This window comes from Amyelois transitella, chromosome 15 (genome assembly GCF_032362555.1).
Source record: "Amyelois transitella isolate CPQ chromosome 15, ilAmyTran1.1, whole genome shotgun sequence".
NCBI classification, from domain to species: Eukaryota; Metazoa; Arthropoda; class Insecta; order Lepidoptera; family Pyralidae; genus Amyelois; species Amyelois transitella.
The window spans coordinates 914,777-942,256 of record NC_083518.1 but is presented as its reverse complement, the minus strand read 5'-3'; the positions used below and the strand labels follow the sequence as shown (position 1 = coordinate 942,256).

Here is a 27,480-nt window from a genome sequence, read left to right as displayed (position 1 = left end):
TTTGCAGCCAGTGGAGACCAGGCCTTATTAGATTACAGAGAGCTATTTTCATATATGTTTAATTTAAACTAGTCCATAAGTCCGTCATAATTTTTACAAATGGCGTTTTTAGTTCATACTCAGTAGTTATTATAATACCAATATCTATGTCTATCGCTAAAGATTTCTCTTAAGGGACATAATTATTAGTTCCTAAAATTTTGTAATTGCCATTGTACTTGATTTACACAAGTGTTTTCTTAGAATTTCAGCGAATTCGCGTTTCAATCTAACAGTTCATAATGTAATTTTGAATTTTCCCTGAAAATCGGATTTCACTAGAAATTCTTGAAATCTAATTGAGATTATGACCATTTTAGCGTATTATTTGTCGTTTTGCTAATTGTTGTAAGATTGGGAATATATTTTACACCTGTTTTGGTTTTTTGTATTCATTCAAAAAAAATATGCTTGTAAAATTTCGATAAAAACAAAAGTAAAAAAGTTTATTATTAATGGAGTACACAGAGCGAAACAGTCTCGAAAAGGCAACACCAAATCAGATTCAGATTTCTTTTCTTTTTTTTGCATTAAAAAAAAATATTTCTTGATTACCACTTCGTTTTACAATACCCATCTGTTAAAACAACTATTAATTTCCCAGTTAGTGTCAGACGGTCGATGAAGAAGGATCTGTCCATGGTGAAAAATGCCCCTGGCGCGTTATTGCTGGTCTCCTAGTTGGTAACAGCCAACGATTGGTATTCAGTCGGTGTCGCCCGACACCCCGCCGTTATTCATTTATTCATGGGGGCCCGCGCAGTCTCCGAGCAAGGTTGAGAATTTGCCAGATAAATTAGTTTATGTTGTATAATACTGGCCGGATATAACATTTGTTCGAATTTTGTACCTGGCCATCATCATTGTTTTTTATTCGTTTGGTTTTTTTTTTTTTTTTTTTGAGCGCTAATTATGTAAATTTTTTGTATACTTAAGTGTACTGTATATACGCGGGATTTGATAAATCAGGAAAATTTCCTTTCAAGCTATCTATCTATCTGTCATGATGACATACAAAAATAAGTATAAGTCCGCCATTGTACATATTCTTCTATATCCAATGACTGTTCTATTTTTGTTACATTTCTTTTTATGTGCAATAAAGAGTTTACAAACAAAAATAAAATTCTTAAAATCATTCCTCTTAAATTATTTAGCTAATCTTGACTAGTAGTTTTACGAACTTCCTGTAAATAAACCTTAGTCTTACTACATTTGAAATGACCAATAATAATGTTATACTGTTACTAACCGACCATTGTAGTAATGGACGAGTTGTTAATGACCCAAATTCCTCCGGCGTGCGGTCACTAATTGACACCTACAGATTCGTAACGCGAAATTCTTGACATTAATTCGTCTTGTGAGAACCTGGTCCTACATTTTATTTCTAGACTTTAGATTTTTGTATCCCAGTGGAACAAAAACTGTGTTAAGAACGTATTTTTCTTTTTCTCGCAAGAAATGAAAACCTTGAAATCTTTTTCATGACATACAAAATTTGTCATTAAAACATAATTATTGAATTAACCACGTAAGGTAGACAAATTGTGTTACGCGGCCTTAGTCTTATCTTTCCTATAGGCACTGTCTACACTGTACAGGTTAAAGACGTGATATATCGTGATATATACATATGTTTGTTTTAAAAGCATCATACGAACCTCAGTTCAAAAATCAACAATTCGAAGCTGTTTATAGAAAAGAAACATCAATTTCTAAATTATACGGCATCACAACCCGTTTATGAGTCAAGCAAAATTGAACTGTATATTATTGTAATGTACGAAGTGATACGAAAGTTTGGTCTTTAAATTTCACGGTGGGCTGAGCCGGATAACAGTACAAATTGAATGAATGAATATTAGCGTAAGGCTCTACCTACAAAATTTATAAGCCGTAAATCAAGTACAGTACGGACACTGTTGCCAACTCTATCCGATGAAAAGGCGCTAAATCGGACGTAAGAAAGCGCCAATCCGGTGAATATTGTAAAAAAATTTGTAATTAGAGTTAATAACTTATTTAATATTTTATTACCAGTTCTGTTTTCAGATAGTTTATATTTTTTATGAATACAATTTAAATGCACCAGTGTACTGGAAGAGGGCGCTAGGCGGGGCTTAACTTAGAATTTTGAAGGCTAACACAGACTTAAAGCGACACTAGATTTAGTGCCGATACCCCTAAGTTGGCAACACTGAGTACGAATTCATTTGTAACTCATACATGTGAATGTGGCCACCATGACGTTTATTAAATCGCATTATCATTAAAGAACTCGGCAGTGTTAAAAAATGTAACGGGATTTCCTTATGTCTGTATTGTACAAGTTTGAGGAAAATTATTTGCATTATTATGGTTCACTGCGTATGTGTTGCTTATGGGAATATACGTTGATTTGATAATTTTGGTTCTTTTTTTAAAATTAGGTTTTGTTCATGGTTTCGATGTCTTATGTAGTAAATCGCAATTCAATACCTTACCTTACCAAGAATTCTTACCGAAAGGTACCCGAAAGATTAAGAAAATTCTTTAACAGCTTCAACATAAAAAAAGGATGGAGGAAAGTAAAAATAAAATATCAAACTAAAACTACCGCACTAACGTATCATGTCTTTTAAAATTTAAAACATGCAAACTATGTATGATCAACTCAAAAGCCGCTCGATGTTTATTACATTTTTCATAACACAAACGACGCGATCGCTGGACGCATGTAAACGTGTCCCAAATAAACGGTCCAAGATGTCTCCGGGGCGCCCCGGGGCCGTTGTGTCCCGTTTATAAAGTTACATGCCCAAGGAGCGCCTCACAAAGGTACGTCTATCCTTGTACTTGCGTAAAGCAAGCGGAACAAACCGGCGGTAACCGCTTCTAACCGCTTATTTCTAGAGAGGGATTTTATGATTTAATACACCATGGTTTAGTTTTATCGGGAAGCTATAATAAATTTGATAATGCAACTCAGTTTTGATTTGAACTGACGCGATAAATGGAGAATTGACTGTCAGGCTAATCTACTTGTATGACCTTAAGTAACATTATTTTTAATAACAAAAGGAGCCTTAAGAGCTGGTATCGGATAAAGCGATGATATAAAAGGATTCCACCAGAATTTTTCAATCAAATGAAAAGATTAATTATGAAGCATCCCTCTACCCGGTAACGTAAAGTGTATTTTCTTCACAGACGCAAATGTTATTAGCAGTTCAAAAGAAGGGGGTGAATTTTGAATTAATTTATTATTCATGGCTCCATTGCAAATACCAATCGGTGATTTTGTTATTTAAGCAACCGCCCACCGAAATACTTTAAAGGACGTTCGCATGTATTACAGTTAAGTCATGAATGTAAATCATTGCGTGGGTGAAATCACGTACATTGTGTTTTTCATAAGATTGGACGACAGGACAAACAAATATTATTGTTTGTGAACGCAAACAATTGTGTTTGATAATGTGACATCATTAACATATCTTCCACTACATTTTCCGAAACAATTTCTTGAGTTCTTTCATTGAGAAATGATAGTAAATTCATCACATGATTTACTATCATTTCTCAATGAAAGAACAATTTACTATCAGTATCGGTATAGGTACTAAGAAAATAAACGAGTACGAAGTCCCGGATGTGGAATAGAAATAAAACACTGTAATAGCTCACACGCCGGCAACCCTCAATATTTAAATAATCAAGGGCAATTTGTTAATTTGAACAATTAACATAAAACAAAGAGAAATAATAATTACCGAGTGAACAGCGAAACAAATGATAGTGTCTCACATTGTTGAGTTGTTCCGCGTCAATGCTGCGGTGAGAATAGATATTATCGCAAATCTAATTAGTTAAGAACCAATCAATTTATTATCAAGATCTTTTTCTTAATGAATAAAGCAAGCAAAAAATTATAAACAGCACTCGCTAGCTCACCTTTAAATTTTCCCAATCTTTAAAAACCACATCGGTTGGAATTTGTACTTTACCATGAATTGATTTGACAAATTATTTGCGATATGCTATCCGCCTGATACATAAATACATATAAACAACAAAACCTTTGCGAGGTAGACAGGGCCAATAATCTTGAAAAGACTAATAGGCCGCGATACCTAAATTTAATCATATGAATTAATGATGAAATTGTGGTTTAAATCATATGTTTTTTTCCAATTGTCTTTTGCAATCTGCATGGGAAGAGAAGCAACTGGCACACACTATGTCACATCCGCCTGATAAATGTTCTAATAGCTATAAATCAAGCAATAGACGTGTAACCTCAACCGGCATGTTTAAATCAATCAATTGCTTCTGAGTTCTGAGAAAGGGACACCTCAGAATCTAAAATAGCTCCAGGAAACTTGGATCGCAAATGTTTAGGTGTTCGGTGGCAATTCCAATCAAACTTTTACATACGTCGAGTATAGCACGAGTTTCCATTTCTCTTTATATATATTTTACCCGTATATATTTTCTAAAGTTGTGTTTTTTTTTTTCAGAAGAAACCTTTTCTTGACAATATTCTATCAGAATCGGAGTTTTTTTGGATAGAAATTCCAACTCTACGAAAAAAAATGGTCAACATTAATAATTTACTACAAAGAACTTAGTGAACACCCGTTTCGTAGCACCCGCAAGCGTATTTTATATTCATTTTCATGACCTGTTTTAGATACCGTATAAAAGTGCACCGGAGCGCACGTCTTTTAAATGGCGTTGGAATCTCGAGTTAAAGGTCTGTAGTGACCAATTGCATTCGTTTTTATTGTGTCGTAAATAGAATCGGCAGTATGACGAGTGTATTCTTGCAGCAAAACACTCGTAACACGTAGCGCATGTCTCGTTCTGATGGCTTCTGCTAAAACTTTGGTGGTCTGTTAATGCCTTGGGAAAGAATTTGAGACGACATGAGATAAATGTTGGACAATATAGTCACAAACTTTGGTTTTTGGTTGACTACGCGTCCCGACAATCTTTGTCATTTCATCGTTTGTTTTGTTTTGTTGTATTAGAATATCATTTGTTATCTCTGGAGTGATTTTAAGAAAGCCCTAACCATCATCTCGATCAATTGAAAGTACACACCAAGGGTCGTTTCAAGATGATTGATAGGAAATAGTGCTGGACGCTTCCGAACAACAGGCCTGACCACGACACGACTACACTGTCAAGAGCATACGATAAAGAAGAATCATTTGTTAATGCTCTCTCTATTCATTTCTTACAAAGTTCAAGCGAATACTGGGAATCTATTTCTACGCCGCCGCTCGTTTCTCAATCGTCTATTTGTCTAGTCTAGGCGCTGAACGATTTCAAGACTCGAAGAGGTCCCTGCAGTTGCGTGATTTTCCGAACTGATGCTAATTGTCGCCGTGCGGTTGTTACGGCCGCATCGAGTGCTTCGCCCGGATTTCTCTCGTCTGCGACTGCATCTGATTCGAGATCCAACTTTCCCCGAGCACGAGCCCGTTTGACGGCGTTTTAGTGCGCATTTTGTTTTCGAATAATGTGCCTCGTTAATAGTTTGCTGTTGGCATTATCTCTATTGTTTGACTTAACCGGAGAGCCATTTATGAAAGCGCCATTCCGAATGCTAATGGCGAAATAATTTTCTTAATAACAGCATTTAAGAATGATTATTTGGGTAAGAAACTGTTTCCGTTTGAAGACCACTTTATAGTTTACACGGATGCTGTAGTTCTATTTATTTAAGCGAGTGAAGCTTCAGTAGGTAGCTAGTAATTATGCGGCTAATAAATAGCTATCAAAGATCTTGTTTATTACGTCATTCATTATCGTTACAGAAACATTATCAGAAAATGGTATTGTACTTAGTATAAACCCGTTTGAGCATTGATCTGTTGCACAGTTTCTCCCGGCAATGTTGCCTAACCGGCCTAGAATCTAACTGTGGGCAAATTAGGACGATATTAATACTCGCCAATGGCATTGTCTAGACTAGACATCTAGGTACCCTATTGGTTTCTCAATCAGTTTATCGGATTGCCAGTCTATATAATAGATTTTTAATGCTTGACACATATCAAAATTAGTTGCAATATCGTTGACAACCGGCTCGCTCAAGAGATTCTGATCCACAACAGAAGTGAAAGATCTGTCTTGTATTGAGTAAGTTAAATTAACATGTAGCGAACTCTTGGTGGCATGTCCGCTTGGTTAGTTAATAATACAAAAACCTTCGAAGATTAACTCATAATCCGGTCTGTCGTGGTTTTTCTACTCTTTAATTAGTTCCTGTATGCTAATAGCAAAGAAATTACACTATACAGTATTGTTTGTAAAGGCCAACGTCACGGCTCATGTAACCCACGCCAAGTTATATGCCGTCTGCAAACTGTCTATTATAATACGATGCAAAATTTATAAATAGAATGCATCGCTACATTCGCTACAGTTGAAAAAAAATAGTGAGAATATGGAAGTAGAGCTTCTTCAGCATTGAAAAATTTACCGGTACAAATTTATTTCGCGTTCGTTTCTAAAATAAGAACAGCAGGCAGTCGAGTGACATTTTTGAGTATTTAGTCTCATATTGTTGTATCTAATTAAACCTTACAGAGTTTCAAAATTGAATAAAGTTTACGTCAGTTTCTACTTAATTCATACAGAAAACTTTAAAAAAATATAGTAAATATATTGGTTGCTGATAAAATGAAAGTATCTGCATGTTACCTAAGAACATAACCTTTTTTTTACGTATATCTCAAAAGTGGTCATTTTAAGGACGTTCATATGTGTGTTAAAATAAAGTAATAAATGATCCCTTATCAGGTAAGAAATATAAAGAATATGCTATGAGATATCCCAGCCAATAGGCTAACTTGATTATAATGTCTAAATTCGACTAACCCAAATTTATAGAAATGAAAAATTTCTGTAAATTCGGTGATTTATGGCGCCGACTGGCGGATTATCGACTCTTCTCAGGCGAAGTCTCGAAATAACACTCATGTTGTGAGACTTACAACTATCTGACGATGCCTGGGTAGACGTTCGTCTACACTGTTACACTAGTTGTAGCCCGTGGCTGTGCTTTTGTGGGAATTCTGTCGAATTTATACTTGGGATTCTTCTCTTAAGCGAATCCCAATTCCATCAATAAGCCATCCATCTTAACACGGCGAGTATTGTGACTATTTGTTTCTCTCTACCCTGTTATGGATAAAGACGTGATATGTGTGTGCACTTGGAGGTAGAATCTGAAAAAAAAATATTTCTAGCTCACGTTTTAATAAATGCGTAATTTTCTTTAAATTAATGAAACAGAATAACTGTTTCTTAGACAAAACACGTCTACACGCGTCATACAATTAAATATCATCTAGACGTGAATAATATCGCGTGTCTTGTTAAAATGTCTTTATAAACAAACCAATTAATCTTACAAGAAATTTTTAATTCGAACGTGTGTATTCCTCTCGCAATCTAAACGACGCAGTAATTTTATATAAAGCGCGAATTGCAAACTTTAAAAACTATTTAGACTCTCAAGTGATAGGAAGAGAGTTGGCAAGTTTATAAAATTGTAATAGTCACAAATCCGCGGCGGGGAGGAAGGGCCGCCGGCGACGGAATAAAATGCGGATATTTAGTAGTTGAAACCAACTTTTCCGTACTTAGCGATCATATTGTATCCGCGGGCCCGGAGCGCCCACGGCATATCTTGCGCAATAATGTTTTTCTTCCCCCCACAATCTTTGCACTGAACGATAATTTAAAACGTGTTTGCGTACAAACGGACGCCATTCGACCGGAAGAGAAAAAGGGGGCCGCTGCCCTTAGGTCTTCCACAACGCGACTCTTTAATGTCTGAAAATAATTTTAATGATATTAATTCCCAAACAGACCAGACCATCGCATCGGCCGCTCCATTTTATGAAGAGATGTTTCACGACTTCCTTTAAATGGTATATAAATGTTTGAAAATAAAGTAATTATACTCTTTCTGGTAATATTCTCTTTGAGTAGGTACTTAGTAGGTTGGAAAATGTTCTTCGGCCAGATTTAAAGTATCTACCTTTTTAAAAAACGAAGCAAATATTGTTTACGGCGCAATAGATTTCATTAACAAGGTATTTGACAGCAATTTAAAATTTTTCATAATATTATACAAAATTTCATCTGACAACCCTACCGATGTAGATGAAGATGTGAACATAATGCTATCTGCATTATGTTTCATCGCTACTAAGAAAAGTCTATTTTTTTCATAAAGATAAAAAAAGATGATCGTCAGCCTCCTGGTAAGATAACACAATAAAGTGCTTAAAGATCATAAGGATGACATGACACTTTCATTTTACAAACAGGTACCATATATAAGTTGGATTATCAACCCTTTTTAGTAATAACTTAGTTACTATCCTTAATTAACCACTCGATATTGTTGCCAAGCGGGGCGCGTGTCAAAAGACCGTTGCCCAACCCTGTTCAAAAACACTTCGTCCCTACAGGAGTCCTTGATAAATAGAAAATTGGCCTCCCTAATGTCTCTCCATAGGTCAAGGGTATTTGATTACTATTCGCAAATAGAGGCACTAATTTGTCAGAACACAGAGCGGGAATCGCTCTGATTTCTTTGAATCTGGAAATTGGGTTTGTGTATTAACAACATATCCGAAATCACTACATCGATTTCGTGAAAATTTTGCATACAGGAAGTTGTGAATAGACGGATTTTCTGTAATTCTTCAAAACGGAGTCGTCCATCTTGAGCTAGTATCTGTATTTTTAGTAGCCTGGATTTCACAAGTGGAAGTTATTTAGTATGATTTCATTTTATGGAAGATTCTCTACAACCCAATTTTGGCAATCATGATATATTGATATTGGTAAAACAAAACAGAGCATATAATGTGAGCAGTTTCGTTTTCCGAGCCGTGACGTATTTTCTGCGAAATGTTTTTCATATCGCACGGCTACGGGCAAAGGAACTCAGGACTTCTGGGAAGTGTTATTTTATGCGAGATTTTTTTTTCTTTGAGCGCCATTCCGTGACATAGCTATTTGTCTTGGAAGATGACTGGGCCTCATTACATTTCTAACATTAACATAGATACTTGTCCAAACTTTATTTATCTAGATTTTAAGTAATTTTATTATTGGTTTGAAATTTCAATTTGTAGTATTTTCTGTTTGGTGAAAAATTTGAAACGAAAATCTGTCAATTTCTTAAATAGGCATTTTGTTGTTGACCTCGATAGGCGATTATCTAGCTAGGCAGATTGCCCATTAGACCTTTTTCTTTGTTTGACGTTTTTCTACTAAGACTTTCTGATCTGGTGCGATTATTATTACCTATTTCTATTAATCAAAGTATTATACAAACAGGAACGTTCTGGCAAAATGTCATTTCAAGAGTATCCTCGACCAAAGAGTTTCCATAAAGATAGTTATGATTGTGGATGAAACACAAGATATTTACCTATTCCTGCAAATGTATATCAAATCAAGTGGAAAGAAAAAAAAAAGACTGAGAAAATGAAACAAGATTTGCTATATTAATAGATCGAGACACATTGGTAGTGGTGTGAGCGGTGAGTGCGCGTGTCACAACACAATGGGAAAGTTATTACTAGAATTGTCATGTGGGCATGCTTTGTGTCGGCCTGTATCGATGCTAATGTCCACTGTAACGCGATTACACGACTCGATACTGTTTATAATTTCAATAATGAATTCTGTGTTGATTTAGTGATCGACGTTGGTAATTGCTGTCGATATAACTGATGCACTTTTTACACTATTTACGATGACTTTTCTACGATGTATTTCTGTTCTTCTTTTTGACTGCTTTTGAATACATCTTTAGGGTGTTAGAAAACTTAAGTTGGAATTTTGAAAGGAATATGAATAGTGATATCGTATAATTTTTATTATTTAAAATTTGAAGACTAGTTGTAGGCTAGCAACCTGTCTGTGTATCTTAATCTCATCACTTAGGTATACTGCAACTGATGGTTCTGTCTACCCCGTAAAGGAAAAGACATGAAAGATTAAAAGTTGTCCAGTTCTCAGAGAAACCATACCCAACCATGCGAACCTGTCTCGTAAATAAGATCTAGTGATAAATTAGGCAATTCAAAAGATAAGTCACACGCACCGCCACCATATGAAGGAAGTTAAAATAATCATCGGATCTCATATAATTTAACATTTCACAAATTCGTACCCACGAAGTAACTCGCCCGCCGGCAGCGTATGTATTTCAGACCCAACGTAGCAATTTTGGGTCCTTAACTTTTCATACCTCAAAATACGCCTCCGATCGGGAACCGTTAGTTCCAAACGACGAAATATTACACGTATCAGCCTCGGAAAATGTATTTTTAAAGCGCTGGAATTATACGTCGTAAGGAATGAACGTCTTTCAGGGGCTCAATTTTGGTGTGATTCTGCATGGATTAAGGTTGAGGTCGTATCTGCTCGATTGCTCTATAAAACCTGTAATGTAACGATGACACTGTGGAATGGTATTGTTGAATTTCTTAAGATTGTCTTCTTTTCTATCTTTTTTTATTTGAAGAACAATTTGTATTCGTAGCATTTAGGTGATTTCTTTATTACTTTTAACAGATTTGATACAGATTTATAGGCTAATTACTTCTAACAGATTTGAAATAAATTTATAGACGGCTACATTAGGTAATTGCCTTAGTTCTATTTTTCAATTGCTACAAAATTTAGGTATTTTGTGTACTATACTAACGTACGTAACGTAATGTTTCCAAAAATAGTATTATACCTAGAATCTCTAGATTGTTTCCACTTGGAAGCAACTGTCTTTGGATATTCATCTTGTTTTATTTATAGAAAAGGATGAGTGTCTTGAATATTTTGAATACAGACAAACACGCGACTCATCTAAATCCATACTTGATGCTAACATTTAGAAGAGAGAATGTTTGTATTTTTATTTGTGACGAATAAACTAAAATTTGGCACAAAGACAAACAAAACCTTCAGGTAAATTAATGTTACTAAGCTTTTTCTCTGTCAGTTCTCACGGGAGCTAAGCCCCGCGCAAAAGCTAGTCAATGGATAAGTTCGCTGTACGTTTTATCGGATCGGCATCAAACAATCCCAACGCGTTTCTAATACCGTTGCGTATTGCGTCACGAACAGCTGTAGCTGACGCAATTTATAGTGATCTGAACGAATTCGCACTACGATTATGTAATGATGTATCATTAGCAGAGCATGGATTTTACATTCCGTTTGATCGGACCAGAATTGATAAGATGATATGATAAGAGGTGTTGTGTTCTGATATGTACAGTAGCCTAGATATTTACCACCCTGACGATGAAATCTCTGACGTCTTAAAATTTTGATCTTAAATATCTAGGTATCTATAATTTTAATAAGGAATGTTTTCAATTGATCAAGAATCTTTGTCAAAGATTCCTATCCCATCGAACGTCAATATGTTTTCGTTTCTGAAAACGGAAAACCACGTAAAAGCTATTAATTCTCTCTAGACGTCATTACGTGTGCGTCAAATGCGTAGATTCGATGTTGATGCCCCCCTGGTGACTTGCATTTTTCACCCCGTCTATTGATCAGACCTGGACGGGCGATAACCCGTCCTTTTGTGAGGACCCCCCGCACTTTAGAAACAAATTTGGAATGAATAGAAACAAAAATAAGCGCTACGCATTTTCGAAGAGTTGGCCGATATAAAAGAATTGTATCTCTTTACTCGTATTGATTAAGTAAATCTTAATCACACCTGTCGTATCTGTCACAATAAGATTAACATGCTAAAATCACGGGTCGTTATTATGTTTAGAAATCATCAACATTTTACACTGTATTTATTTCCTAAATCTGCATTTTCCAGCGTATAGGTAAATGAGATTATTACAATTATAAGTAACATTTTTTAACAAAAAAAAATCTTGTTTGTTTCAGGTAAGTTCGCGAGAAAACAACTTTTGCCAGCTAATTACCGGGAAAGGCGTTCTTTGCGAACTCTTGTACGTATTGCTCGCTTTACGCTTCGTGTAACTTCTTTAACACAATGTAGCCATTATGGCTAGAGAAGGGCTTACTTTCTTTGAAGCCACTTGAATTTATAATGGCCAATTTGTCATCAAACTGTGCGGACATCACTTCTATCTTATCTATGTCTTATCTATAGGTTATTTCGCATATTTTCCCAAGACGGCGGGAATGTAAATTTTTTACACGTATATATTTAGACTTATTGCACTATTCGAACGTGTGGTCAAAATGGTACAGCACATTTCTGAAAAGTACTTGCTCACTCCACATAAAAGTGCGATGCGTTTGCAAAGAAGAATAAGCTTTAGAATTATTAACTGCTGTATTTGTAAATTTGATCAATATCATTCACATAAATGTTCCGATCTTTTTCAATCAAGTTCGATCAAGATCGATTCGAGATCTTCGCAAAGTTTTTGTCGTATCATTTGTTAAATTACCATTTTCAATAATCCAGTCGCTTTAAGTTAACAACACAGCGACTCCTGAGTCTATTTTCGTGTTTGATGTCAGCCCCTGTTAGATAGTTTAAGTCACCCGGTCAAGGAACTGTTACGTCGGAACAATGCCACCACTATCCATGGAGATTGATGACCTAATATTGCGATGGACATCGATGTATACGAAGACTAAGGTCGTTCGAATCTCACGTCGGCCATGTATCAGTGACTATTTTAAAAATAGTGTGCAATAGTACGAATACTAACCGATGATCTTACGGTGAAGGAAAATATCGTGAGGAAACTTGCATATTCAGGCAACTGGATGCGTAACCATGGTCGATCCAATACGGGTTGGATGGGAGTCGAGTGGGGAGTAAAAACCTGACTATGGTCAAAGGCAAAGTGTCGTGTGGCTCCCGGCACCAATACAAAAAAGAATAGGACCACTCCATCTCTTTCCCATGGATGTCGTAAAAGGCGACTAAGGGATAGGCTTACAAACTTGAGATTCTTTTTTAGGCGATGGGCTAGCAACCTGTCACTAGTTGAATCTCAATTCTATCGTTAAGCCAAATAGCTGAACGTGGCCATTCAGTCTTTTCAAGACTGTTGGCTCTGTCTACCCCGCAAGGGATATAGACGTTACCATATGTATGCATGTATGTATGTCAAAGGCATTCCCTAGACTCCTCTCCAGAGTGGTGAGGATGCAACTGGGACTAAAGCCAGGAGGTGGAAGATAACAAGAACGCATTTGGACGTCTGCCATTATGCTATGCAATCTTCATTGGAAATAAACTACACCAAGATTACGTCATCAATCAGCGAAATGCACTGCGGATGCGACATTCCTTTTTCTATTCGAATAAAATTTATGGGGAGGCCAATACCTATAAAACAAGGAGATTATAGAAGTGTCCTGCATACTGCTCAATCCATTACCGGTTGGGGTGAAATGTTTTGTTTATAAGAAATTATAAATAAAAACTTTACAAAAGTGTAATGAAACAAGGAGTTAGTAAAAAATGTCAGTGTACCCATGTTGCTTACTTCGCTGTTACTGTCTGTGATGTCTATTAATTGAACAAATAATATCAAAATTGCGGTAATCAACTTTCGCTATATTCAGCATTTAAACATCTACCAGCGTTCAGACGTATTACCCAAATTTGCTACATTTGATAAAAAAAAAAATGGCAAACCCAGTTGCTAGCAATTTAAAATTTGATTTGCTTAATGACTTATGTTAATTCTCATAATATCTTAAGGGGTAATTCTGTGCACTTTGTAATTTGTGCCAATACAGTAATGCGAAACACGGGCGCACACCCGCTGGACGTCTATTTTGAGACCGTATCGGCACTCAGATCTATTTGATGGACCCGCCAGCGCTACCAAATAACCACCTATGCATCGGCTAATCATGTAATGTGATCTACCTTTTTTCAGTCATTCCTGAAAATTGTTTGCTACATTTGTCCTTAGCGTTCTTTGTTTCCACGGTAAATTATAATACCGAATGGAAATTGTAACAACTCCGTATACGAAATAAGCACTAAAATTATTTGCCGCAACTACGATCATTATTTCGGTTTTGATCACGAAGTTTCGTTCGTCGCAATCGTCCTAAAAGTCATATTATGACTAGGCTAAAATCTGCTTTTAATTTGATTTAGATATAATACACTACGTATAGATAATACAAAACAAAGTAAACTATCATAATGTTTTCTGTGTACATAAATTGTATACATAAAAGTAAATATAACATCAATACCAATAAACGTAAGGCATTTCAAGTTCATCAAAATTTAAGCATTCATTACTGAAATTCGATGTTATTTAAAATTCAAATTCAAATGACGTTTATAACTAGCTGAAACAATCGTTGACCAGACGTCTATACCTAATGAAATTTTATGTACAGTTCCTCAATTTGAAAGTCAAAACAGGCGTGTTGTAATAAAGTTAGCGGCGAACAGCGGTAAACCGTCGCGATGGAACAATAAAAGTGCGCGTGCGCCGGCCGCGGCGGCTCGGCGCCTCAACGCTCCAGTTGATATTGTGAAGCGCAGTCTGAGGCCGCTTCTCGAATAAATTATGTGTTGTCCTTACGGTAGTATAGTCTTTTTCAGCATCAGCAATGCTATGTGAAACACTTTTCCAGTTATCATCCAAATTTTTGATTATAATGAAGTTTCATCTGGTCTAGATGCTCACCCAACCCAACACACATCTCTTGGAATTCTCTCCTCGCTTCTTTATTCCCTTCTTCTTCAACTTCAACAGGCAAGGGCAAAGGCATTATTTGAGCCTAAACGTACTCATATTGATGAAAAAAAAAAGAAATGGGAAAAAACGTGATATAGGGTAGGTATCATGGGTTACATGATCCACTTATACCATGCAAGTGCAGCTGGTGTGTGCAGCAAGCTTCCAACTGATCTTGGTGGAAATCTTTGAGAGGCCTTGTCACGCAGTGGACTTCATACGGCCGAGATGATAATGGTGACTAATGTTCTTGATGTTTGAGTAATGTTGTTTTCGCATCAGTCAGCCGAACCAAAATATCACTCCCCTCCACTCCACCAAGAGCAAATATCTAAATTAAGATATAATCAACATAGTGCTCATTGATACAAAGTGTAGATCACACTGTTCCAAAAATCCCAGCCAACTGTCGCCATGTTGACCCATCTGAAAAATGTAAGAATCTCTCTTTATTTTATCACGTGTCGGGCGAGGTGCGAGCCGCGTTGAGACCCGTCTCGTATAAAACAGTTGTTATCGGGTCGACGACTCAGTCTGTCTGTCTGTCTACATTTGTGCAACTATTTGTTTAAATATTTATTGTAATCCACTTGTATTGCGATCGATTCTCTTTTGCAAATACTGTAATAACGAAGATAACTGATAAGTTGTGTTATTAAAGGCACAAATTTTAATGAAAAAGATTATTATAATACAACACATAATTAGTTGTAATTGCATGAAAATATGTTCCTAAAATGTTACACACTTCCTTCCGTTTCATATTTTTGGTCACGTGAAAATACCTTCGCGAACGTTCCACCGTCGAAATTCGCCGACGGCGCGACACAGAGTGCATTTTAATTTAAACGTTAACGGTTTCGCTTAATTGAAATTTTAGTTGGGCGAATCGCTGAGTCGTAGTTCGGAAGGAAACTCATTATCGCTAGATAATTAGGGAGCCATTGGGATCATAAAGGGGGCACAGGTCGGCTGGCGACCTTGCGGGTGTATTCTGGGCGTTTGCGAGCGCTATTTCGGCGGAGGCGACATCGATCCGAACTCGAAAATGGAGCGGCCTCTTTGGCACCTGCTATGCAACGAGAGGACGGCCAGTGATTGCAAGATCGATCCACTAGCGATTTGATTATGATTGGACAACGACATCGATATGTCGCTGTGGAAGAAAGTAAAAGTCCGAACAGCAATCAATTCACTCCCGTTATTTGGCTCGTATTATATGGGTTATCTACCATCAAGGCTGCCCAATATTATTATACTGTACATAGATCACGGTACTTACAGTTTTGCGTTGTCATTTTCAATATGAAATCATAGACTTAGCAGGAATGAAAAATCGTACCACCAAAATAACTTCAAAGAAATCTACCGCATTTCTTAGTAAAAGGTTAAAATAACAAGATCAATCTTGACCCTCCGTAACGTTATAATATTACAGGGTGTTTTAGTCAATTTATTCACTACTCAATTTTCTGAATCCCGGTGTACGGTACGGTTTATAAGAACTGAGGTTCAAATATATTTTCACTGAAAGAACAGCTATTATTTTCTTTTTTGCCGTGGCGTCCATGGTAATGTGATAGAACGATAGAATTCGGAATATACCAAAAGACTAAAGCGTTAAATATGTCAACTGATATACGGTTGTGACACAATAACGTTTTTATATTGCATCTCAATTCTAAGATTTATTTGACATATTTACAAATGCGTTTAAAACTGCGCGCGATGCAAGGCGAAGAATTATTCATTATAGTGCATGGAAGCCCTAGATGGGCGTACCATGATTTAGCGGAGAAGTTTTGGCAAAAAGTCAGGTCAAGAATACCTTAAACCGACGGGCTTGTATGTGAATGAAATGAAAGAATTATGCAGGGATCGTGACAAGTGGCAGGATATGGGCCCTACCTATCCCTCCGTGAAAGAGGCGTGGTTTGATGTGTATGTAGTTTTTGTTGTCTTATATTATACATACATACATATAATCACGACTATATCCCTTGCGGGGTAGACGGAGCCAACAGTCTTCAGCGGACTGATAGGCCACGTTCAGCTATTTGGATTTAAAATATAATTGAGATTCGAATAGTGAAAGGTTGCTAGCCCATCGCCTAAAAAAAGAATCTCAAGTATGTAAGCCTATCCCTTAGTCGCCTTTTACGACATCCATGGGAAAGAGATGGAGTGGTCCTATTCTTTTTTGTATTGGTGCCGGGAACCACACGGCACACTGTCTTATATTGTTGCTAATTATATTCTGTCTTCTTCAATATTGTGTAGTAGGTACACTAGTCGCCCCGGCAACAGAAACAATAATTATTCAAGTTTCAGTCTGGCGCCGTAGATGTTGGTTCTGACGTTATTCGCTGTTAGGGCCAGTTCATACAGCAGATTTGTCTTATATTGATATTTCTAATTCAGACTGATGTCTTTATGTTTAAGATAAAGTGTACATTGAATTCGTGTCTCCAGAACTTCCAAAATCAAGAAGACTAGTTTAATGTTTTCTTTTTTTCTATAATAGTGTTATAAAAAGATAACATTTGTATTTGTGTTTGTAAAATAGTAAGATTGAGTAATTATTTTTCTGCAAATTCCCACGTGAAAGAAAAGCAAAAGCTAGTTTTATATATATCTTGTAAGAACTTAACTTTGTGAAGTAAAATGATAAGATTAAAATTGTGTCCATAAACTTAGTAACACGCCTGGTCTTACTATCGTCTTCAGGTGCACCTACCTATGATGCACATACCGTGCTACCTAGCTGTACCTGCACATACCTACCTGTACCTGCACATACCTACCTGTATGATGCACATACCGTTCTACGCCGGGTCGACGCTGTGAAGGCACTGAGCTAGTCGATGACGTTAGAAAGACGTCCAGTGCGGATACTCCCTTAGAGACTTGACTGGCATTGGGGCGCTATGACAAATAAATAATTTGTCGCTTGGTCGCTACGCACCAAAATTTACAAATAACAGGAAGTAAGTGAACAAAAACAGAACAATTTACTCCCCCGATGATGTGTTATGACCCTTATAATTGTCTATATTGTTCAACCAGACAGTGGAATTTATGTTAAATATTTCGTTTATTTTAAAAATATATATCGACCAGATAAGATTCTTCATTGATCAATATATAAGAGGTTAGTTTATCGACTTTGGTGTAATATTATTCAAAATCAACTTATCATTATCTGAATTACATTTCCATTATCAAGCCCTCCAGTTCAACGTGGCCTTTAGTCTTTTAGAGACTTGACGCTATCTACCTCGTAAGGGAATAAGACTTAATATATTTTCGTATATTTACAAAGTAATATTAACAAGGCTGTTTTCTAAACACAACACGATAAAAGTAACAAAACAAAAAATTCTTTATTTCGACTGCGCCGTCAGACCCCTGTGTAAATAATTGCAATGTCACTACTACGTTTAGTCTGTCTGGAGTTCGTAGGTGTTTGAACCTTCGGATACCTACGATTACAACGAAATTTGTATGTGGACGTATCACGTATATTCGCTTTGAAAAAGAAAATTACTCATTAGCTTTGCACTTTTCGATTGGGTTTTATAAGTTTCTTTTTAATATACAGTTATAGACTTTCGGCCGAACATGACAGCGTAACTTGTCTCCACGACAAAGCCCATTAACATTTGTGCCAGTTTTTTTTCATTCATACATATGGTCGCGTCTATATCCCTTGCGGGGAAGACAGAGCCAACAGTCTTGAAAAGACTAAATGACCACGTTTAGCTATTTAGCTTAATGATAGAATTGAGATTCAAATAGTGGCAGGTTGCTAGCCCATCGCCTAAAAAAGAATCCCAATTTTGTAAGATATCCCTTAGTCGCCTTTTACGACATCCATGGGAACGAGATGGAGTGGTCCTATTCTTTTTTGTATGGTGTCGGAAACCACACGGCACTGCCAGTTTTTAAAAAATAGAAATCATATATACATATTAATTGAGAAACCACCTCTTTTATTGCAAGTCTATCTAAAACAGGATTGTCGCAGCAATTTTGCCATGTTAGAATTAGGGATACCCTAATCACTGGCTAGTCTAGCTAGCAACCATTCCGCCTAACGGAGGTTCCAACAGACCGTCTCGCCAACAAAAGGCGTCTGAATGTCAACGAACGTTTCGGTCACCTTGTGCTTGCTACGCATCTGCGTAAGGGTTTCCCAAGTGTCGTACGAGTATATATCAGACTTTATTTCTGTATTTGTAATGCGCGGGTAAGATTCTAGTAGAGTAGAAGTGTAAATCTGTACATATATACATATTGTCACGTCTATATTCCTTACGAGCTAGACAAAGCCAACTGTCTTAAAAAGACTGAGTGACCACGATCAGCTTTTTGGCTTGATGATAGACTTGAGATTCAAATAGTGACAGGTTGCTAGCCCATCGCCTAAATGAAGAATCCCAAGTTTATAAGCACATCCCTTAGTCGCTTTTAAATACATCCATGGAAATGAGGAGTGGTCCTACTCTTTTTTTTTAATTAGTCCCGGGAACCACACGGTTTTTCTTTTATTTACTGTAAAATATAATACTTACTATGCAAGTACACAGAAATTGTATTCCACTCCGAATAATTATTTTAAATTCACCATTCACAGCATTGCGTTGATTTTTAATTTAAATCAAAATATTTCATAAAATTTTGATAAATACGGTCAATTTTACAATTTTTTTTGGTGTTGTTGACTACAATTAAATACCTAACAAATATATTAATTAAAATTATCTTCACTTTTATCAATGTAATAAAGCATCAAAAGTTTTTCAACCTTATCAGTATTTCCGGAAAAAAAAATTGCCAATAACTGATACAGCTGCGCCGGTATCGATAAACATCGGACAATTCGAGTTATTACGACGAATTGCGTTTGCGAGACGATTACGGATTCCTGGAGCTGGATGCCATCGAGTTGGCTCGCCGATACTCGATTGATTGATATTCCATGGAATATTCTGATTAAAGCCGGTGTTATTTGTTGATAAAGCGATCGATTAATTGATGAAATTGACAAGTTTATGGTTAGATTCGTATGCATTACCTGGTTAATTTTTGTATATATAATAATACAAGCAGAAGCGCTGTGTATATACAAAAATCCTTCTTAAGCCTGCGACATAATGACTTTTTGTTTCAATGGTGGTTAAACTATTGAGATCAAGGTTGAAATAAGTTAGGTACCTTTGATTGTCCCAAAACAATAGTTTTAATTAATGTTACCACAAAATCTACAACTCTGAACTGAAGAAAAAACTTTTTCTATCACCTACGAAAGAAATTATAGTTATAATAGAATGGCGATTTAATTGGCAGGCACAATGAGCAGTCCACGAACCTTTTTTTTCTGTAATCATAGAAATAACCAATCTTCTAATGCTGTGAGTGAGACAATTCTATAACCGCGTAAATTCCATAGAGCTTCAAACGCAAAGAAATGCCTAGAATAGACGGAGTTCAAATATGGCCGGGTTTCGTGCCTGGAGCTGTGATTACCGTCTGCTCGATTCGGAACCAACACAGGCAGTATAGGCAGCGATTGGTCGCAGAAGAACTCTATTAGAGCTAGATCCTTATCTCAATGTCGGCTGTCACGTGACACGCCCGCCGGCAACCCGAGCCTTGTCGGCACAAAACATCGAGAGCACAGAAATGACTCTCTTTGATTCTATACAGGGTGTAGGTAAATAAAGTTGGTAACAGCTGTTGAAGCTATATAGGATAGGAAGAATTGCTACTTACTTGTTAAAATATATTTTTCGCGTTGTTTGTTACGACCTGTGAGCACATAAATGAGTTTTGGGTTTTATACTAAACACGTAAATTTATTTTTAAACAATATTTACTCTTGCTATATTTTAGTAAAATTGTACCTCTTTAGATGAAGCAAATAAATTTCCTTGAAGTCGTCAATTTCACATTCACTACAAAAGGGCTCTCTCTTGCCTGGTTTCCCTAAATTTCATTCGATGTTATTCGGCTTGAAAAGTTGTTAACATCATTTTGCCTCCTTTCTCCATTTTTCGATATATTTGATCTTGTGTCTAGAGTAGGGGTATACTTCTGTTTCCTTCAAAGTCTGTGCAGTTGTGCTGCGTCTTGCAGTTCTATTTGCTATTGCTATAAAATCTTGTACAATGCTATGCAATAACAAGTTTTTTTAACCCTTTTTCCGAGAAGAGAGAGAGAGAAACATTCTGCAGTCAAGTTATTTTGCAGGTGACTCTAAAGTTATGTATTGCCCGAAGGACGTAAATTTTGACTGGATCAATACAAGGTTTATAAATAAAACCTTTCTTATTTTAATTGGTAAGGTTGTGTGGTGTATTTGTGATCATGTAAATTATTACTAGGCTAATTTTATTTTCAAAGTACAATCTACTGAATTTCAAATGAATTATGTAAGTACTACCTCATTTTCTAAGTTTACTCTTAAGTATACGTATAATTAGGGTGCTTTTATAACTAGTTATTTATAAAAGCACCCTAATTATATGAATATATGTAAAATATATGTAATCTCTACTCTGTCAATATTTAATACACTACGTTATATCAGAAGTAAGCCGTTTAGGTGACTCTTGACCATTTAATAGAAGTGGAATAATTACTTAATTTTATAATATGTCATAACTTACTTTTTCAAAATCACGCTTCGTAAAGTTTTTTTTTCTTAAAACGCTTATTTTTGAATTAATCTGATCTAAATCTAAAAATCTAATATCACACCGCGAATCTTCAGACTTGAACCGATATCTCGTTGCAAATAGACGGGCAATCTTCATCTGTTTACCCAGTGTCGTCGACAGGCAGTGCCGCCATCTTGACCGGAGGCACAACGATCGCTGACCGAATAGAGAGAGTAATGGGGGAAAAGACATAATTCACTTTATCCCTTACGTGGCAGAGAGAACCTACAGTCTTTTAAACGACTAAATGGTCACGTTTGGATAGTTTAATGATAGCGATTCAGGTAGTGACAGGTTGTTAGTCCGTCACCTAAAAACAGTTTCTAAGCAGTTCCCTTGATTGGCCTTTACAATCTGCACGAGAAGCGAATCTGCTAGCACTTTTTCTTCGCTCAGATCAGGTTTTCACTAGACGGTATTCGTACATTGGAAATAAATGTAGTTTACTATGAAGTGTCGGGAACCACACGGCGAGTACCTACAGGGAATAATGAGAATAAAGGGAATAATGGGAATTATACGGCGCGACGCAAGCCCGCGAACGGTTATCGATGGAGGCAATTTGCCGAATAAATGGCCCGGTAACGATTGGCTCTCTTTTGTGACGTTTTGTTTGCATACAAACAGGAGAGTAGATGTAGGTGTGGAGACCAAGGCAAGAACGATAACGGTACTGACGAAGTCACTATTAAGACTCGATAGAAAGAGATAGTTGTAGAAACTATGAGCTTGAAAATGGAGTATCCTCTTTAGGACTCTGTAAATAAAGCGCATTGCATTGCTGATCTTTAAAATATTTATATTCAATAATTAAAGTGCTTGATACGTAGTGAAATTTCTTTTATCTAGGTACTACGGATGCATTTATCCTCGTGACCTGTATTGAATGAAGCATTCATCTTGTCCTGTCGCCTTTATTTGAGGTCGACTCTGAAAAATTGAAAGTAAAATACCTACTTGAGTAATATTGTTTCTATTTTGTCTGTTGACATCTGGATTAAAAATATTTATCTCTACATAATTTCAACACGCGATAGAAACGTTTCCAATTTGTCTTAGACTCCGTATCAATTCTACTGTCCGATTAGACTCCCCATGACGTTTCTCATACAAACTGCGTTGGCGATGACTAACCGCACTGTTTGTGATGCCGTAGACGCTGATTAAGTGTGGCCGTCATGTTTTTTGCGTGATCCGTTGTTTTGTCTGGCTTAGTTTTGTTCACAATCAGTAGTTGTTTTTGTTTTCAATATATTTGTGGATTCGGTATTCTAGTATAGTATTTTTACGACCTCTGCGGCGGTAGTGCGCTTGTCTGTGTCACCGGAGGTTCGAATCCCGGCCAGGGCAAAATGAGAAATGAACTTTCCCTGATTGTCCTGGGTCTTGGATGTTTATCTACATAAGTATTTATCATAAATTGTAGTATCGTTGAGTTAGAATCCCGTAACACAAGTCTCGAATTTGCTTGGAGGCTAACTCAATCTGTGTAATCTGTACTCACAATCTATATGTTTAACTTATGATCACGTGAGATTCCTGATTTAGTATATTATAGTTTAATCGGCTGTGCTAGATTATAACCTAACTTTTTGCTAAAATTTCCCCTTTTTTTTTATTTTTAATCGTGATTGTATGAAGATGTGTTATTATTTTTCGGATGAAGATGTCAAAGATAAACTTATCTCCAGACGAAACCAGTCTTAACTGGCGATACATACAAATACATTACTGGTTCCGTAGAAACAATCATTTTTATCACACGTATATAGACGTAGAATTACAATGTACTCAGGTTACGCCCTTATGAAGTTTTAACGACAATGTAAGCAATAAGTATATCAAAGGTCAGGCGAAGTCAAGAACTGTGCTCGTAATGTTTACCAATAGTGTTACGTCAGTGTACAAACATTTTAATAGCAGTTTCAGTCAAGGATACTCCACAACTTTATAAAATAAACTTAACGAAATGTTATCAAACTTTTTTTTAAATCTTTTCTTTCTGCAGACTTTGTAGCTAATTGACGATCTGTCTGAATTTTCACTTATTTCAGTATTTTTCAACAACAGATGTTTTGATGTAAAGCTTTTCTGAAAAAGCATGTTTACCTTCATGCCATTCGGGTCCGAAGTGTTAGAGAAAATTAAACTATTAATTGAATCTTAATTCTATCATTAAGCCATATAATTGAACGTGGCAGTATTTTCCAGATTGTTGGCTCTGTCTAATCCTTAAGGAACAAAGACGTGATTATATGTATGTATGTAAAGTATTATCTTATTTATTTTAGTTATTTAAACTTTTTGTACCCATGACCAAAACTTGAATGTTTGTTACTATAACATTTTGTAAAATCAATAATACCTAATTAAAGCCATATTTCTCATACAGTTTATTGTTTTGTTATTGATTGCTTTAAGCCGATTAGTTTTCGTCGCGTGAACTGTTGTCGTGTGCGCATAAGGAAGTACGTTAACGATGTCCGCTCCGTACCTACGCTACACACACAATATAGAGTGTACAAAAGTGGGGAGTGTAAGGCTGCGTTTACAATGAACCGGAGCGGAGCTTTCGAGGTGTTTTAGTTGATCAACACATCATACACCGCCGTGCTCCTCTCCTCTCATCTCCGCTGCCTTCCGATCCGATCATACCTTGATCAGATTTGAAGAGATGTGGTCAGGAGTAACCTTAAACAGAAGTGTGATGAAGGTGGATGAATTGAAAGGGTATCGTGGCAATTGGAAAGATAGCATTCAAATTTACTTACTGAACGAATTGAGATTCAAAGATATGAATAATAAACAATCTCGCATGAGCTTTTTTGCATACTTATATAAAAAATCACGTCACCCCGCTTTCCCGAAGGGTTAGACAGAGTCTACATATTTCTACTTGCCACAATATCTACATTCTTCTTTGACTTCATTCACCTTCAGCACTCTTCGTTTTCACTTAGTGCGAGCTCATCGGTTTAGTGTAGTTACTATCGAGCTGACCATTCACCAGGTCGTACTTCTGTAGTTTAGTTTTAAATCGTGCAAGCACGTTCGCGTAGGCCCGGGTTACCCTAATTAGTGTCAAAACATTTTCGTGGCTAAGGGGGGGGAGGACGTGTCACCACATTATATTAACAGTTAACGCCGTTCGCCTTTTACTGTATACCTAGTTGTAATTACAATGCTGATTAATAAAATTTCACTTGATTGCTTTTAATGATGTTTATTTTTTTGTGCCGTGTGTTTCCTGGCACTTTAGAATAGGACCAGTCGCACATCTTTACCATGGATGTCGTAAAATGTCACTAAGGGAATGGCTATAAAATTTGGATACTTCTTGCATGGGCGATGGGCTCGCAACCTATCACTATTTGAATCTCAATTCTATCGTTAAGCCATACAGGTGAACGTGGCCTATTAGTCTATTCAAGACTGTTGGTTCTGCCTTCCCCGCAAGTAATACAGACGTGGTTATATGTATGTTTAAGGAAATGGAAGTAGTTCGAGATGGTGTAATTGAAACTATTTTTAAACATTTTTTCATAATAAACAATAAAAATTTAATCAAACCGAAGACTTTCTGGTAAAAGGTCAGATTGTTACAAAACAAGCGACAGACTTGCATTTAATATTATATAAATATGTATGTGAAAACATTTCCTCATTGTCGTTTACCATAAACAACGTCTAAATATGCGCATGCGAATTGAGAACCTCTTAATATTGAATAGTGGAATTCACTTATCCACATTCTGCTAAAGACTAATAATAATTAATATGGATTTTTACTGTAGGCGATGGGCTAGCAACCTGTCACTATTTTTTAGTCCCATTTCTAGCCTTTTGGATTTTATCTGTATACCCTACGCCAGGGATAGGTATAGACTTGATTATACATATGTATGGAATCCGCTTAATCTAAAGCGGATGAAATTAAATTCTCTGAACTGCGTGCTTTATCTTGGATGTCTAGGAATTGTCGTGATGCTCAGTGCGACGCCGCGCCGTCCCCTTACCTATACGTTTCCTGCGTTGCGCATTGTTTTATACGTACGTACGCTGTGCATGGGTGTGTACAGTCAACGGCACATCAACCTACCTAAATACATTACAATTATGACTGTATTACCGCGTTGTAGTGTTTCATACAGGGTAACTAGATATTGTGCTGTTCATTACTGTACATGCATTGTCATACGAGTGACTCAATTATAGAGTAACAGATGCAGCAATAATGATTGTTTTTAAGATTAATCTTAAACAAGAGTTTTCAATAGTACTTAGTACCTACGTAGCGGCGTCTGAGTCGTAATCGTGAATTACGGTCATCCCACGAGACTCTATTTTTGTTAAAGTTTAAGTACACTTATGTGTAGGCAATATCTTTGTTAGTATATTCGTCAGTCGATGTTATGAATTCTCTTTTTATACCGAACACAAGTATCGGAAATTTGGATGGATTAAGATTTTTACTACACGAAGTTTAAAATAAAATAAAACTTCATACGATAATATATATTTACTTAAAATTCCAAGAAGGGCACACAACATTACCGCGAAGTCGTCAACAAAAAAGTAACTGCCGATTAATTAGCCGAGAAGTACATCAAACACTGTGAAATACGTTTATAACGACCGAAATCGTTGGCGAGACGATGCGAACCCTAGTAGGGTTCCCACACCCCGATTGTGGTAAATCCCAGGAAAATTCACATATTTTAACTATTAAGTTAGGGTAATAGATGGAATTTAAGACGTTAAAAATACTCTCAACCGTTCTAAATGTCTATCTAACTTCACAGATACGTCAATACGTGACGCCTCAACTTTCTGCCCACGACCAAAATTCTTGTGTTGACAAAAAACATATTGGGGAAAATTCCTACAGTCTGGTAACCCTAACCTCGGAGTCATCGTCATAAAACCTCGAGCGAGTCGATAAATTCATCGCGCAATTTATTTAATTAACGTCGATGATATTGAGAGACATTTCCCTGTTTCGAGCATAATCGAATTTTCCGAATTCTCGTCGATGTATCACAAGTCGAGCGGCGCCCTTGTGTTGTGTCGTTCTCATCATCTTCAAAGAGCTTTTAGGAGTTAACGTATATCGTATCAGCATTAAAATCTTTATTGTGTATTTAAGGGAATATATTCCGGAAGTTTCACATATTTTCTTGAGTAGTCGCTAACTCGATTGATCGTTTTTTGTTAGTCTCGCTCTGGTGTTTAGTGTCAATCCTATCTTTAATAAAATCACGGTCTCGGAGGTCAGTAGACACTATTCGTTTATTAAAGATAGTTTCGTCAATATTTTTGTCAGATTTTAGAACACGGCAGCTACCAGGACTTGATAAAAGTTAATTATTACTCCATTATTTGACCACGGTCGATAGATTGAAATCAGAACTGTCAACACCATGTCAAATCGCGCACACGTTTATTTAAAACATGAAAAGATAATTGTATTGTGAAACGGTGTGGTTACAGCTGAAACGTTAGACATACATATGTAATTATTGTGAGCGCGACACGTCCGCATACACCTGACAAGATAATCGCACTTCGCCAGCAATTTTCCGGTAAATATCTAGTTAAAGGCAAACAGTTTCAATACTGATTAATGATCAAGTTGGTCATGATTAGTCAGTTTCACTTTTGGCGTATGTTATATTTTATTATTATCACATTCTTAGTCTTCATTGTGTTGTAGATTTGAATTGTTCATTTTTGATCACGCCTCTTTCCCGATGGGGAAGACAAAGACTACCTGTTTCCATATGCCTTTCAGGGATCTCCATTTGATCGTGAATCTAATTTCCATCAAATTTTATAAGATCTGTTACTTCATTTGCAAGAGTAATGCAATCTTATTCACTTTGATTATTACTTTCTTCATTATGAATATGGAGGTGGTGGAAAAAATTTGAGCTTATTTTAATATCATCTCTTTCAAATTTGTTTACAATGGAAAA

The 27,480-nt window shown here is 36.5% G+C and overlaps 1 protein-coding gene across 6 annotated transcripts in view; it reads left to right on the top strand.

Moving 5' to 3' along the window:
* The window catches only part of LOC106136494 (serine/threonine-protein kinase minibrain), a 148,105-nt gene that overhangs the window by 83,919 nt on the left and 36,706 nt on the right, over window positions 1-27,480 (top strand). The gene's annotated exons all lie outside the window — the stretch shown is intronic.